General features: G+C 35.8%; 1 pseudogene; it reads right to left on the reverse strand.

Annotated features, from left to right (window-relative positions):
- Positions 1-1,647: 1,647 nt before the first annotated feature.
- The window catches only part of LOC112645639 (ectonucleotide pyrophosphatase/phosphodiesterase family member 3-like), a 43,451-nt pseudogene continuing 29,440 nt past the window's right edge, over positions 1,648-15,658 (reverse strand).

Consider the following 15,658-nt stretch of genomic DNA (forward strand, 5'->3'; position numbering starts at 1 on the left):
TCACTGTCCTTCTTTGTCTCACTTATCTCTTCCTTCTTCTATTGTACTAGGCATTCAAGGGCTAGACTATGAGTCCCTTTTGATAGAATTCATGACTAATTTATTGGTGTATCTCCCACAGTACACAGTATGGTGAAGGAGTTATGTGTTGAACACCTGAAAGAAGAGAGATGAATCCCAATCTGGCCTGGAACCTAAGTTTTAATTTCCAGTCTCTACTAGCCTATGGGATTTTTCCATGTGAACCCTTATTTCTACAAAGAACATGCATAAACATAACTGTCTTATCGACCAACCAAAATAGTTCTCATTCCTAATTTCCCTCTGTTATCTCCTGATTACCTACATTTAAAATCTATGATTCAGGGATGCCTGGGTGGCTCAGCAGTTGAGCATCTGCCTTTGACTCAGGGAGTGATCCCGTGGTCCCGGGATCGAGTCCCACATCAGGCTCTCTGCATGGAGCCTGCTTCTCCCTCTGCCTATGTCTTTGCCTCTGTGTGTGTGTGTTTCTCATGAATAAATAAATAAAATCTTAAAAAATAAATAAATAAAATCTCTGATTCATCTTCGAGTATCCCTTTTTCTTTGTCTGTTGCACCCAATCAGTTAGTTATCAAATCTTTTCTCCATTGAAGGTTCTTCTCAATCCTCTCAATTTGTTCAAATTCTGCCCATTTTTAGGGCCCAGCTCTACTCTCCCATTTTATATAACCTTCCTTTATTGATTATTCCAGCCAAATGTGCTTCAAATTTGAAACACTAAATCCTTATAACATTATTTAGCAGTTAATCCAACTTTGGATTTAGCAATTAAAGCAACTTTGTGACATCTCTTATTTTTTAAAATAACTTTTCTATTATCAACTGACCCATTATGTGTCTATATTTCATTTATCCTTATTTATATCTCATTTATATATCAAAATTATATATGAACTCCTTAAGGTCAGAGACAATGTATTCCTCCATGGTGTGTTCTAAAAAAGTTTCTTTCACAGTACTATGCACTTAATAGATACTCAATATATTTGTTGAATAACTAGTAAAACACAATTACAAGAATATATATTTTTCTATAAAAACATATGCAAGTTTAAGTAACTATTTACATACCATTTTCCTTGATCCATATTAGATACTAAAGTAGACTAACACATGATTTTTTTTTTTAACACATGATGTTTTAAAAAGGTGTTACTCATTATCTATGTGTCTGTAATTAATTTCAGACCTCATGTTCCCAGCTGATGGAGTTTTTGTATTTACATATTCATTCAGTAAACACTGAGTGCCAGCTTTGGCACAGAACTCTAAATTTTCTGTATTAAGAATAAAAATATTAATATGATATCATCCCTTCCCTTATGAATGAGTGTGAATAAAGTGTATATAAATTTAATACAAAATATATGCATATATATATATATATATATACACACACACACACTTGGTCAGGTAGGCATATACATATTTAAATTGACATCAATTACATGAAGATCAATAGTCCAAGGAAAAGCTCAAGAATGAGGTAATTTTTAGTACAGCTCTATCCATGAAACAACTAAAAAGTATGTTGTAGTCAAAGCCACTTTGATGAAAGCCTGGAGGAACTTGGACTAATCATTTTCTCAGGTCCTGAGGACTCTACAGGAGCAGACTCACTGGGCAGCTCTTCATGTTGGTAGGTCAGTGAGGCATAATAAGAGGTAGGACACTAACCCTTTATCTTTCCTTCTATTCTGAATGACAGCCTTGCTGGATAAAGTATTCTTGGCTGCAGGTTCTTCTCATTTAGGACCCTGAATATATCCTGCCAGCCCTTTCTGGCAAATTGAACTCCAATAAAATTTTTTTATTAAAAATAAACTAAAAAAAAAAAAAAGGAGGTAGGACATCCAACCAACCAGGGAAGGCATTAGGGGTGTGGCTCTAGCTTTTGCACTGGTCAGCACCACAAAGTAGTGCACTAGGGTAGGAACACTAGTGTTCATTATGTATCTAAAAACACAATTGAAGGGAAAATACAAATCAAAACCACAATGAGATACCACCTCACACCAGTGAGAATGGTGAAAAGTAACAAGACAGGAAACAACAAATGCTGGAGAGGATGTGGAGAAAGGGGAACCCTCTTACACTGTTGGTGGGAATGTGAACTGGTGCAGCCACTCTGGAAAACTGTGTGGAGGTTCCTCAAAGAGTTAAAAACAGAACTACCCTACAACCCAGCAATTGCACTGCTGGGGATTTACCCCAAAGATACAGATGCAGTGAAAGCCCAAGACACTTGCACCCCAATGTTTATAGCAGCAATGTCCACAATAGCCAAACTGTGGAAGGAGCCTCGGTGTCCATCGAAAGATGAATGGATCAAGAAGATGTGGTTTATGTATACAATGGAATATTACTCAGCCATTAGAAATGACGAATACTCACCATTTGTTTCAACATGGATAGAACTGGAGGATATTATGCTGAGTGAAGTAAGTCAATCAGAGAAGGACAAACATTATATGGTTTCATTCATATGGGGAATATAAAAAACAGTGAAAGGGATTACAGAGGAAAGGAGAGAAAATGAGTGGGAAATATCTGAGAGGGTGACATAACATGAGATACTCTTAACTCTGGGAAATGAACAAGGGGTAGTGGAAGGGGAGGTGGGCCGGGGTATGGGGTGACTGGGTGACGGGCACTGAGGGAGGCACTTGACAGGATGAGCACTGGGTGTTGGCAAATTGAAATCCAATAAAAAATACACAAGAAAAGAAAAATAAATAAATAAAAGTAAAAACAATTGAAAATATATTGTTATTACACTTTTGCTTCTAAAACTTATAAATGAAAAAGAACTTATAAATGTCATACATTTTTAAAGAAACGTTATAGTAAAAATATAGTCAAGAAAGTAAATGAATAGAAAGTACAAAATCTTATCACATGTTTTTAGATTTCCATAAGCCAGAACAGAACTTTATAGAAGCCTGAACTTGGTCATTATAATATTATGGGAAAATATGAGAATACAAAGGAAAGCAGACCATGATATTATGCCTCTTGTGTTTTCTAGTTGGAAAACAGAAGCCCCAATTCCAACTCTAGCACGGCACTTCTGCTAGATGTCTGGGTGAATGCTAATCTTCTCACATTCTATGACTTGATAAGTTTCCTTAATTTTAACATAGAGGTGATCCTGTACTACCAACTTCATAATGAAGACATGGGGATAGATCCTTACAACTAATATGACAGTCCTTTAGTTTTAGATAATAAACATGAAAGTGCTTTTTAAAGTTTTAAGTGAAAAATAAAGGTAGACTATTATTAGGAGCCCATGAAAAGAAATATGACTGTATGACTGCTATACATAGTGATATTACTGTGATTTTAGGATTTCTACATTAATTCAAAGGGTTTGTATTCTGACTTTCCCACTTATTAGCTGTGGAACATAAACAAGATACTTAACCTCTCTATATCTGTTTCTCCATCTCTAAATAGGGAGGCTAACAGAATCTAACATAGGAATGTTTTGTGGACCAAATGAAGTGTATGTGTTTAGAAAGGTATTTATCATGTAGTAAAGTGCTATCAAAGTGATTGCTAGAATTATTGAATGGTGAAATGTAGGATTAATAAGCACTAAAATAAGGACAAGACAAATGAAATACAGAAAGGCCACACACTGAGTTGTCATAAATGTTCCTCTATCAAAAGGTACAGGTAAGAGGAATGCCTGGGTGGCTCAGTGATTGGGCGTCTAGCTTTAGCTCAGGGTGTGATCCTAGAATTCCGGGATCGAGTCCCACATCAAGGTCCCTGCATGAAGTCTGTTTCTCCCTCTGCCTACGTCTCTGTCTCTCTCTCTCTGTGTCTGTCATGAATAAATTAGTAAAAAAAATTTTTAAAGGTATAGGTAGAAACCATTGCTTTACACAATCTAGGCTCAGACAGCATAATTGTTTAGTTCGGTCCTTCATAAACTTTGATAATAAAAGAAATAATAGATAAAACTTCCAAACCTCTCTATTCCTGTGTGCTGTATCCAAAGGTAATTCTTAGCAATGTATTATGACCAGGTTTGGTACAAAGATGTACAAGTTAATACAACTGGTTTCCTAGGGGAAACTTCTACCCTCTCCTGGAAGATATTTTATGAATCATCCACTATTGGACAATATTATGAATCATCACTACTTGGTCTTTTAAATTAATTGCCGGACTGGCTCTATATTTATTGATAGTACAATGAGTCTTTCTTATCTCTTTAACCTTCACAAAAACACATGTTCCCTGTGCCCATTTGTTTAGAAATTTTCTAAGTAAAAATTTTGCTAAGCTTTTCCTAAATAAAAACTTTGCTAATTTTTTCTTTGCACATTAGTTTAAATATTTGCCATATAAAATTTTGTAATATATTTAGACCAGTTGAAGATAGTCAGTGATAACATCCCTATGTAAATATATTGTGTAATATTAGAATTCTAACCTTTTATTTAGCATACTGAGGTTTCCCCTCATGATACCCTATTGCTAAATCAAAAAATCCATTTGTTTTCAAATTATTTACCCTGTAATTTCATTTGGAGAATCAAAATGACCATCATAATTATAATCAAATACTGGCCCACTAACCACATTTACTCCATTTCTTTCCATGGTGTGTTTTACAAGAAGAAAACTGTGGAAGTAATCCCACATTTCTAAAAAATAATAGAATAAGACGTTAAAAACATCTACCTTTATTGAACACAGAAATATTTTCTATAATAGGGAGATACATTTAAATAGCATCAAATTCTGTTTCAATAATTGTCAGTGGTGCTTAGGTAATTCTGAAAAATAGTCCATGTAACAAAAAGAATAGTCACATTGATAGGGGTACCTGGGTGGCTCAGTCAGTTGTGTGTCTGCCTTCAGCTCAGGCCATGATCTGAGGGGTCCTGGGATCAAATCCTGCATTGGGCTCCCTGCTCAGTGAGGAGTTTGTTCCTCCTTCTGACCCTCCCCTCCTTGCACTCTTTCTCTCTCTCTCTCTCTCTCTCTCTCAAATAAATAAATAAATAAATAAATAAATAAATAAAATCTTAAAAAGATAGTCACTTTGATGATACTTCCTGTTACTGAGGTAGTTGCAGTCTTGAAATTAAGTAAAATGTTTCCTTTAAAAAAAAATTATTTATTCATGAGAGACACAGAGAGAGAGAGGAAAAGACACAGGCAGAGGGAGAAGCAGAAGCCTGATGCAGGACTCGATCCCAGGGCTGCAGGATCACACCCTGAACTGAAGGCGGACACTCAACCACTGAGCCACCCAGGCGTTCCAAGTAAAATATGTTTCCAAATTCCTTTCTAGTACTGAGGTGCTTTGGGGACAGTTATATTAAATCATGGTCAGAATATACACATTGCTTTATTGATTATGATTATAGAGACAAACATGTTGCACTTACTTATGGTGAGTGTCAGTAAAATTTTGTTTTGTGATTAGCCATTTACAGCTGAATTAGATTAAAAACAAATTATTGAAGTTCTAGTCAGAAGGCACCCAAAATTGAAGTAAGCTGAAAAAAACATAACTATGCCAGAGATCTTCCTATTTCTAAATTAAAACATTAGAACATAATGACTCAATATCAGGGACAAATTGCGAAAAAAAAAAAAAACCAAAGATGTGTTTAATTTATAAGTTCATAAAGTCACTTAGGTGTTTTAAAATTAATAATCTAAATGAATACTTACCTTTAAATGCTTTATACATAGGGACCAAATTACTTGTGATTAAAACATCATATTGACTACCAGAAGTCCTATTATTTGCTGTAAAACAAATTTGATTAACTCTAGCTAGTAGAGAAAATATAACAAAATACGTAATCAGTAAAATACTATTACATACCAATGAAAATTTATTAGCAGCTAAAACATAGGAATATTAAGTACTCCCCAGTAAAGGTTATCAATAAGGCCAGCAGTTTTATGCATTTGATACCTATAGGTCGAATGGTGACCTTCAGAAAGATATGTTCAAGTCCTAACCCCCTGTACCTGTGAATGTGATACATAGGAAAATCGAGTCTTTACAGATACAATTGAGTTATGGGTCTCAAGATGAGATTATCTTGGATTTAGAGTAGGCTGGTGTTTTTATAAAGACAGGAGGTTCAGAAGAGGAGAGATTCAGGGGAGAAGGCACTGTGAAGACACATGCGAAGATTGGAGTGATGTAGCCATCAACCAAGTGATGCCTGAAGCCCCCCAGAAAGTGAAAGAGGTAAAGAAGGATTCTCTCTAGGTTCTCTCCTTTAGAAAGAGCATGGCCGGGCCATCATCTTTATTTTGGACTTCTGGTCTCTAGATCTATGCGAGAATACAATTCTATTGCTTTAAGCTATCAGTTTGTTGTAATCGGTTTACAACAGCCCTAGAAAACAAGTACTGTAACAATATGAAAGCATTGATATTGAATGTGCACAAAGTAATAGTGCTGTTATAAACAACTCTTCCAAAATCAAATGTTCCTAAGAAAGTAAGTTTTAACTCAATGCTCATGACACCACACATGATTGGTTTGGAGGACTGGGGGATGTGCTCCCTGGCTTAGTGCCGGACATGTGTGGTCCAGAATCAGAGTGCCTGGGTTGAAAGCCCAGCTCTGCTGCATACCAGCTTAACCAGTGGAGCAAAGTGCTTTGTCTTATGACATTTATATCGTGGAAATATCATGAGGATGAAAAAAGCTGCAAGCCTATAAATGTTTATCATAATGTTTTTTTATATTTAAATTATACTTGGATATGCGAACTAATATTTAAGTGAAAGGCCAGTGGGTGGGTACCAAAAACCAAGGAAAAACAAATTGTTGGGGTCTTTTTCCTTAAAATTTCACATGCTATTCACAGTCCTCAGAACCCTAGAAGCTTTCTCTATTTTTTAAATTAAGCTCTGAAAGTTGGGATAGCAATCTGGACAGTATTACCTCATTTTCAGAGAAAAGTAAGATTAGTTTCTGATGGAATTTCTAACAAACAAAATAGTGGAGAGTTAGCAAAGAGTTTCATTTAATCCTTAATATTTTAAGACAAGTTGTTTAGTTATTAATTTCATTTCCTGGTTGAGGCAAATATTTATATATCAACCAATGCCTTACGGCTCAACAGATATAATTTTATATGCCAATTTTAAAAATTATTAATAAAATGTTGCAACTACTTAAGGTTTGCATAAGCTTGGGAGCTCTGCAGATATTTTAATAAGATATATCAGTTTATTTATCCTAACTCTGTGCTAGGTATTTATTTATTTATTTATTTTATTATTTTTTTTTTATAAATTTTTTTTTTAAATTTATTTATGACAGTCACACAGAGAGAAAGAGAGAGGCAGAGACACAGGCAGAGGGAGAAGCAGGCTCCATGCACCGGGAGCCCAACGTGGGATTCGATCCCGGGTCTCCAGGATCGCGCCCTGGGCCAAAGGCAGGCGCCAAACTGCTGCGCCACCCAGGGATCCCTGTGCTAGGTATTTAAATTGATATACTACTTCTTTTCACCAAGCCTTTTTTTTCCCCCACTCTAAAAATCCCTAAGCTATAAATCTCCAAATTGACCTCTTAGGTCATGGCTTACAGAAAAATTAAGCCAAATATCAGGAGTAAATCCATTCTCAGAAGCTGAAATTGTTGAAAATCTCATGAGTGAGTTAATAAAAATGACATTTCCTGCTAAATAGGGAAGAGATTTCAGTTCAGAAAAATGACACTGGCTTTTGCATGTTCTGAAGAGAGATGCTTTCTAAAAAAACAAAGCAAAACAAAACACAAAAAAATGTAAAGTTCATTCAGCTGCTTAATCCACAATGTGAAATTGTTGGACACAAGCATGCTCTGTGTGTTACAGGCGTGAATCCCAGTCTGATTTCTTGCTACAGGCACAGCTGCATGCACCGTACAGGCCTTAGCTTGGGTAGCAGCCAGAAAAAATGTGTTTTTTAGATGCCTTGTGTCCCTCTCCAAAGAATCTTCAGTTTTAAAATTAAACCCTAAATCTGCTGACCTCTCTAAACATCTGGGCCAGATTACAGCTGATGTGCAGTTCCTACTGCAAAATTTATTAGTCTTTATTATAGCTGTTACATGGCTATAGGTCACCCCACAACCACTGGAAGCCTCCTGGGCAGCCAGTTTTGCCCAAGCAGGTAGTTTCGGTGGGGGAGCGTATGTTTAAGGCACATGCCCACATCCAGCTGATGAGGGCTTTCTAAGTTGCTGCCCTAAAAAAGAGTTATACTAACCAGGAGGATAGAGGAAGCCGTGGGTGATATTCTCGTCTGCTAAATAAAAGGAACACTTTTGGCTTTCAGAAGGAGCAACTCTGACATCAGCCCGCAGACAGTCTGGGACAGTGGGAGGAAGAGGCGATGTGTCTCCCTGTTGAAAGAGAAAAAAAAAAAAAAAAAAGTTACGCCTACAGTGGTGGCTAACCCATTACCTTATATGGTTTGTAACTTCCCTAGAATGTTTTTCATTTAACCTTTTCTTATTTTCTTAGTGAATCAGGTCTACGCAAGCAATGGAAATGGGTGTCTTCAGCAATGTTTTCTTCTGTGGTTCCCTTCTGGTTAGGAACACTGGGAAGGCAAATCAAATACATCCTGGAAAGGAATATTTGCAGAATAAAATCCTGAATTGAGAGCAAATGAATAATGAGAGCTCCTGCTAAAAAACAAAAATTCTTTTTAAGATCTAACTTTTAGTTGGTGATGATATATGGTGTACTTACAAGTAAATATTGAAAGTAAAATAAAAGCAATTCATTTTTAAAATGCACATACGAGGGATCCCTGCGTGGCGCAGCGGTTTATCGCCTGCCTTCAGCCTGGGGCGCGATCCTGGAGACCCGGGATCGAGTCCCACATCGGGCTCCCGGTGCATGGAGCCTGCTTCTCCCTCTGCCTATATCTCTGCCTCTCTCTCTCTCTCTCTCTCTCTGTGTGACTATCATAAATAAAATAAAATAAAATAAAATAAAATAAAATAAAATAAAATAAAATAAAATAAATAAAATACCCATACGAGGGACACCTGGGTGGCTCAGTGGTTGAGTGTTTGCCTTTGAATCAAGACATGACCCTAGGGTCCTGGGATTGAGTTCTACATCCCCACTTCTCCCTCTGCCTGTGTTTCTGTCTCTGTGTCTCTCATGAATAAGTAAATAAAATCTTTTAAAATATACATATAAAAAATAAAAAATAAAATAAAATACACATACAAACTGTTGGGCAATCTGAGATTAATTTAAAGCAACTTCAGTTATCTGAACTTACTTATTTGGGGACTTAAAAAAATTGTAGCTGTGCTTCATTCATCATGTAATATAGGAATATGTTTTTTGCAATTTTCTTTGTAACTTCATTTAAAGGCTAAAACAATAATTAGTCCACTAGCAGACATCCTATAAATATGCTGCCTAACCCAAGTGTTTAAGGCAATATAGTCTTAAATCATCATATTTCAATTAGCATATAATCATAAGTAAACATTTCACTATTCATTTAATTTTTTTCAGATTTTGATTCATATGAACATTACTGCCCATAGTGTATATATTTCTTAACAACAAAGAAGGTTTAATTAAATTAGGATATCCTTCCCTTATTTACTGCATTGTAATAAAAGCAAAAATTACCTGGTGTCTAAATGTATAGAGTAATCATTTGATAATATATACATGTATGAAATTATCACATGGTGCATTTTGAGCTTACACAGTGTTTTATGCCAATTATATCTCAGTAAAGCGGAGAAACATAAAATGTGAAAGATCAGTTTACAAAGAAAAAGGCAAAAAACACTGTACTATATCCATAGGCATGATGAGGTATAGAATAGGTAGGAGAGGGGGGATCCCTGGGTGGTGCAGCGGTTTGGCGCCTGCCTTTGGCCCAGGGCGTGATCCTGGAGACCTGGGATCGAATCCCACGTCGGGCTCCCGGTGCATGGAGCCTGCTTCTCCCTCTGCCTGTGTCTCTGCCTCTCTTTCTCTCTCTCTCTCTCTGTGACTATCATAAATAAATAAATTAATTAAGGAAAAAAAAAGAATAGGTAGGAGATGAGGATGGGGGAAGTCTGGAAAGCCAACAAGAGAATGTACTCCCTAACATACTACAACACTCCAGTTGGAGAAGACTATATGGAAGTTGAGTAGACCCCTCAACTTAATTGAACACATTTATTTCTGCTCCCTTCCAAAATTCCACTAAAAGAACATTAATGATGAAAACACATAATAGATAATAAATGTTCAGAAGCTGGAAATCAGATCAACATAGTTGTTTACTATTACATTACAACATGACTTAGTAGACCACTAAATACTGACATTGAAAAGCCGTGACTCGGGAAGGCACAATGGAATGGATTCCTACTGCCAAACCTCAAGGGTAGAATTTGGGAATCTCCTAAAGACAGGCAATGTACATAGGGCCAGAAAGAAGAGACCCGGTTGAAAGTCTGTAAAAGAGGATAGATAAAAAGTTTACTCACTGGAGAAGTTGAACCAGAGAGATGTTCAGTCTAAGGACACAAGACAGGCCAGAGAGCAAGTGCACCATATTGAAAGCAATGGGATTAAATAAAAATTTATATACTGCATGGTAAGACTCCTCCCATTATCATTGCTCACATGAAGGCTGCCTGATTCTATATGCTAGGTCAGATTAAAAGTGTCCTTCTTTGGGAAACAAACCAGCCTGAAAGGAAAACTAGATGCTTACAATTGGAAATTTTCCCCAAGAAATGGCTGGTTCTTATCCTGAACAACCTATCAGCCTATCAGCTGGCCAGCCCCAGCCATGAAGCTTAGCACCTCTCCCTTAACATATAAAATTATAACCAAGGATCACCAAACATTTTGTCAGGGTTGAAGAGGAACCATGATAAAAAAGAGACAATGCAGAGAGAGAAGAAAACTTGCTCCTTAGAGAGATGAGAGTATACAAGGCATCCATACAGAAAGAAGAGAAAGCTATAGAAAAGGAGAGAGAGCTCTTTGAATTAAAAAATATATAAATATGACAACAGAAATAAAATATTCAGTAATATTTATAAGATGAAGTTGCAAATATCTCTCAAAAAGTAAAATTAAAGACAAAAGATGGAAAAATTAGGGAACATATAAAAATATTAGACAGTGCAGGAAATGTTATCTCCTATTAATTTGAAGAAAAATTATCTCTAAAATTCTAATAATTCTTAATAATTCCACTAAGTATATAGATGGAATAAGAATTTTTAAGATGCATAAAGTCTCAAAAATATATCTTTCCTTCTTTCAAAAATACATCACAACAAACAGTTCTGAATGACATAAAGGGGCATGTGAAGATGTTATAAAATGGGAGAACCAACAACATCAATTGTGAGCCTCAGAGACAACCAGAATATTGTGAGTTGATGTTTCCTGCCACACGTCTTATTCATTTTACTCTAAAACTTCACAGGTTTTGTACATTTTACTTGAAGAAATGTACAATACATAAATGTAGCCATGGGTGTATTCTCTGTAATGTAAGGAAGATAAAACCCCTATTTTCAACAGTTAAAATTATAAAAATGTTAAAGAAAGAAGTGTATTATAATTTTTAGCAAAGGCTGCAGTTGGGCAAAAATGTTTACTATTTTCTCAAAGTAGCACAGACTTTGAGTTGGGGAAAATGGATCAGGATGGCTTTAGTCAGAAAGTACTAAAAAAAATTATACTTTTTCTGTTTACTGAAAATCTTGTTTCTTACATACCAAACTTGAACCCCAAATATAAGTGTATTGACACTAGGGAAGACAGGATGTGGCCTCCTTTATAAAGGTGAGATTATGCAACAGGCAGCGCTCTACCAGGATGGGGGGGGGGGCGGGTATGGTCATGTCATTTCTGAGTCCTGGGTTCCTGAGAAAGCACAGCAAACCATCCTCCCATCCCCACATATAGAAACAGCTTCAACCCTGCTAGCTTTTCAGAGTTCCTTAAGAGTTTTTTAAGCTAAAGGATAGAGAGTCAGGAAAACAATAATTAGAACTCAGATAACATCTGAACTCTCTAGCTCTCAAAATTCTTCAAGAGAAGTAGATGATGAGCATAGACAGGAAAGTGAGATGCTTTCATTTATAGTCTGGTATGGGGTTAAAATAATACTTGAACAGTGGATAACATTATTTTTATTGAAGTTATAGCCTTTCTTTACCTATAGGCTGAACATAAAAGCTGAAGTTATTTATTTAGATATTGGATTGTTACCATCTAGTCTTACAGTAAGGATAATGACTATATACTTTTAAAATTCTTATTCTGGTCATAGTTTTTTCCTACAGGGAAAAATATTTCTTATAGTTCAAAAAATGTGATACATAAAAATGTTCTTAGTTTTTTAAAGAATCATAAGACATAATTAGATCATAATTTATATTAGTGCTAACAAGCTTTGGAAACAAGAAAAGGCTATTCAAAAATCCAATGATATACACATATATATCAAGAGAAAGGGAAACATTGTTTAAGTGTGCTAGATTTTCCTCTCTCTAAAAGTTCTTTGATATACATCAAATTTATAAGGTAAATGTTCTAAAACGTAATCATAATTTCTGCTCTTAATTTCAATTTTTCACCCAGCAACAGAAAAAGCAGTTCACATAATCCTACTGAGTGGCCCCAGAAGTGAAGCCCATATATAGTCTAATAGTTTTGAAGCTCTTGTTGCAGGACCGTGATTTCAAATCACAGCTACTTCTCCAGAACTCTTCTGAGATAACAATAACAACAACAAAAATTAGAAAACCCACCAAAACCACAGAAAAACAAAAGCTCCATAAAACTTCAAGACACAAGCCAATTGGGCCCATGCTCCGAAAAGTGCTTATTTAAAGTCTGATTTTTCAAACACAGGGCTGATTTACAACATTTTTATGTGAATCTCAGAACATCCTTGTATGTAATTTTCTTGAACCACAACATACTAACGGAGTAATTTCTGAATTAGAAAGCAGAAAATTGCTAGAATTCCATCCTGTCACATGGAGGGAGAAATACTTAAGTAGTTCTGTGGGATCAGTGAACAGACAGCAACTTTTGGTAACAAAGAAGCTAGTTTTAAAACAATAACAAAAAAGAATTGTACTAAACTCTTGGTCTGAGCCCACTTAAAATCTCCTTGCCTCTGGTTTCCGCTAAAGCTCATATAAATTCAGGAATGCAAGACAGTAGGAGAAAATATTAAAAACACAAACATTCCCCTTAACTCCACACAATCCCTGATACCTGGACTTTTCAAAATAGAGAACTAAATCATATGATTGGTCTTGAATCATACCGCCTTTCTCAAAAACAGAAACAAACTATTTTAAGGAATAAGTAACTTCACATTGTTGTTCCACAGTATGTTGAAAAAAATCACAACCTGAACATTTTGCGTAATAGGAAAGTGATATTGCCATTAACCATACACATGAACTCAGGTAACTGTTGGTAAAATATTTGCCCACATTGGAAAACAACATCAGTGCTCTCCTACCACTGACCACAATTAAACCATTGTCAGCAACAGAGTTGGTGTTCAGAACACACAAAGTTTCAATTAATAGTGGGCAAATATGCTTATTTTTCTCCAGAAATCTTGAATTGGAACAAGAAGAGTAAATAAACCAGATACAACCAATCACTTCCCTGCCATAAAAAGTATCTCTTGGCTAAGCAAGAACATTAATAGGTTGAGGTTTGTCAAAAGAGTCTTTGGACCTAAGAGATCACAATTTTCTTTACAAAAACAGCTTCCTGATTATTTACCCTTCTAGTTGAAAGTACTGCTTTGTCCTCAAGTCTTTAAAAATAATGGCTGGGATTAATGTAGCCAATGCATTCATTCAGAAACATTTACTGGGCAGCACTATTGGGCGAGGATACATTAAATAGAACCATCTCTTCCCTGAAGGAGTGTTTTGACTGATTTTTGGCAGACTTTAATTTTTGCTTTCCTTTACATTTCCCTGGTTGCTAATGAGGTTCAATTGCTTGGCTCATATATTCATTGCCCATTTATTAGCTAAGATGTTTGTCATTCTCTTGTTTATTGGAAACTTATTAGCCATTCTGGATTTTAATTACCATTCTGGATACTCATCTCTTGTTTCTTACATACAATGTAAACATATTCCCTCATCCGTAACTTTGTCTTTTTGTCACACGTTAGCATTAATATAGCCAAATTAACCAATTCCCTCTGTATTTGTTGTTGTTCTTGTGTCCTAAGGAAACCTTCTCTACCCCAAGGTCATAAAAATACATGCAAAGGAAAATATGGATTTGCTGTTCACATTTAGGTCTATAAATTCACCAACAATTTAATTTTGTATATGGTGTGAGTTAGAGATCTGACATTTTCTTCCTTTTGATAGCCAAATGACCCAGGGTCACTTATCGAAAGAGAGATTGTTGGACAGTGAAAAAAGAAGAGAATATCAATAATTGAATTCTCAACCTCAGCCTGGAGAGACCTATGATATAGCACATCTCTACATGTAAGTCTAGCCTGACCTAGGGGAGTACTAGATACTTTGGGGAAGGATTACTGCTTATTCACATTATGTTCTTTGTGCCTACCATGATACACAGCAGAAAGTAAAGTATGTGGTAAATAACCAGGTAAATGTAAAGCCCTTTATAATCTAGTTAGCATCACCTTCTAGGTGCATCCACCATGTACTTAGGATGTACAAAATAGATAGTGTGCCTCTGTGTTTCCTGTTGCCACTCTTCAAAAGCTTCTTTTCTACCTGCCTTACCAATTGGCCTGTACACATCTTTTAATTTCTCCAGGCAAAACATGATGTGTTCCCCTTTTGCACCCACATATCACCCATAAATACATTTGAGAAATATGTGGGACATTGTCTTACAAGACACAGGCCAGCGAACTCCCTTTGGGATCTCTACTGAAAATCAAAATTCAATTCTTAGAATATTAGGGAACCACAGATTTTTTCCAGCCTTCATGGATCAGTGGACACAGGAACTTACTGGTTTTGGTACTGTATATGATCTCCACAAGGGCATCTTGATAGCTTTTCCAAATCCACTGACATATTCCCTGTGATATAGAAGACAGTATTCCTTGTTCTGCATAATCCTGGACCTCCCAAATGGCATATTTAGTTCCTCTGTTGCTGCTACTAGAGTAAAAATAACCTAAAATAAAAATGGTTGTAAAATTAGCAAATGCTTCCATGCATAAAAGCATCATCATTCTCTGATGGTTTATTATGCACCTGTTTCTCTGATAAATATTTTACATTCTTAACCTCTTAATCCTTATAACTCCGAGGCTATTACTGTTCCATTCTGTTCCATTACAAAACTAGGGCTTAGAAAAGTAATTTGGCCAAGCAGCTAACAGTGCATAGGACATATTTGAAGAGATGAAACCTCAAAACCAAAAGGACATACTTTGTAACAAAGATGATCTACCTTAGTAATTATCATAGGAAAGATATTGCAATTTTATAAAGAAAAGTATGTCCTAATGTACTTATTTATTTTTATTTGCCTGTTGTAATATTCTAAAAATCCATCAGTTATTGATGGTTTAAAAACCTACAAGATATTCATGTCAT

The sequence above is a fragment of the Canis lupus genome, chromosome 1, assembly GCF_003254725.2.
Source record: "Canis lupus dingo isolate Sandy chromosome 1, ASM325472v2, whole genome shotgun sequence".
Taxonomy (NCBI): Eukaryota; Metazoa; Chordata; class Mammalia; order Carnivora; family Canidae; genus Canis; species Canis lupus.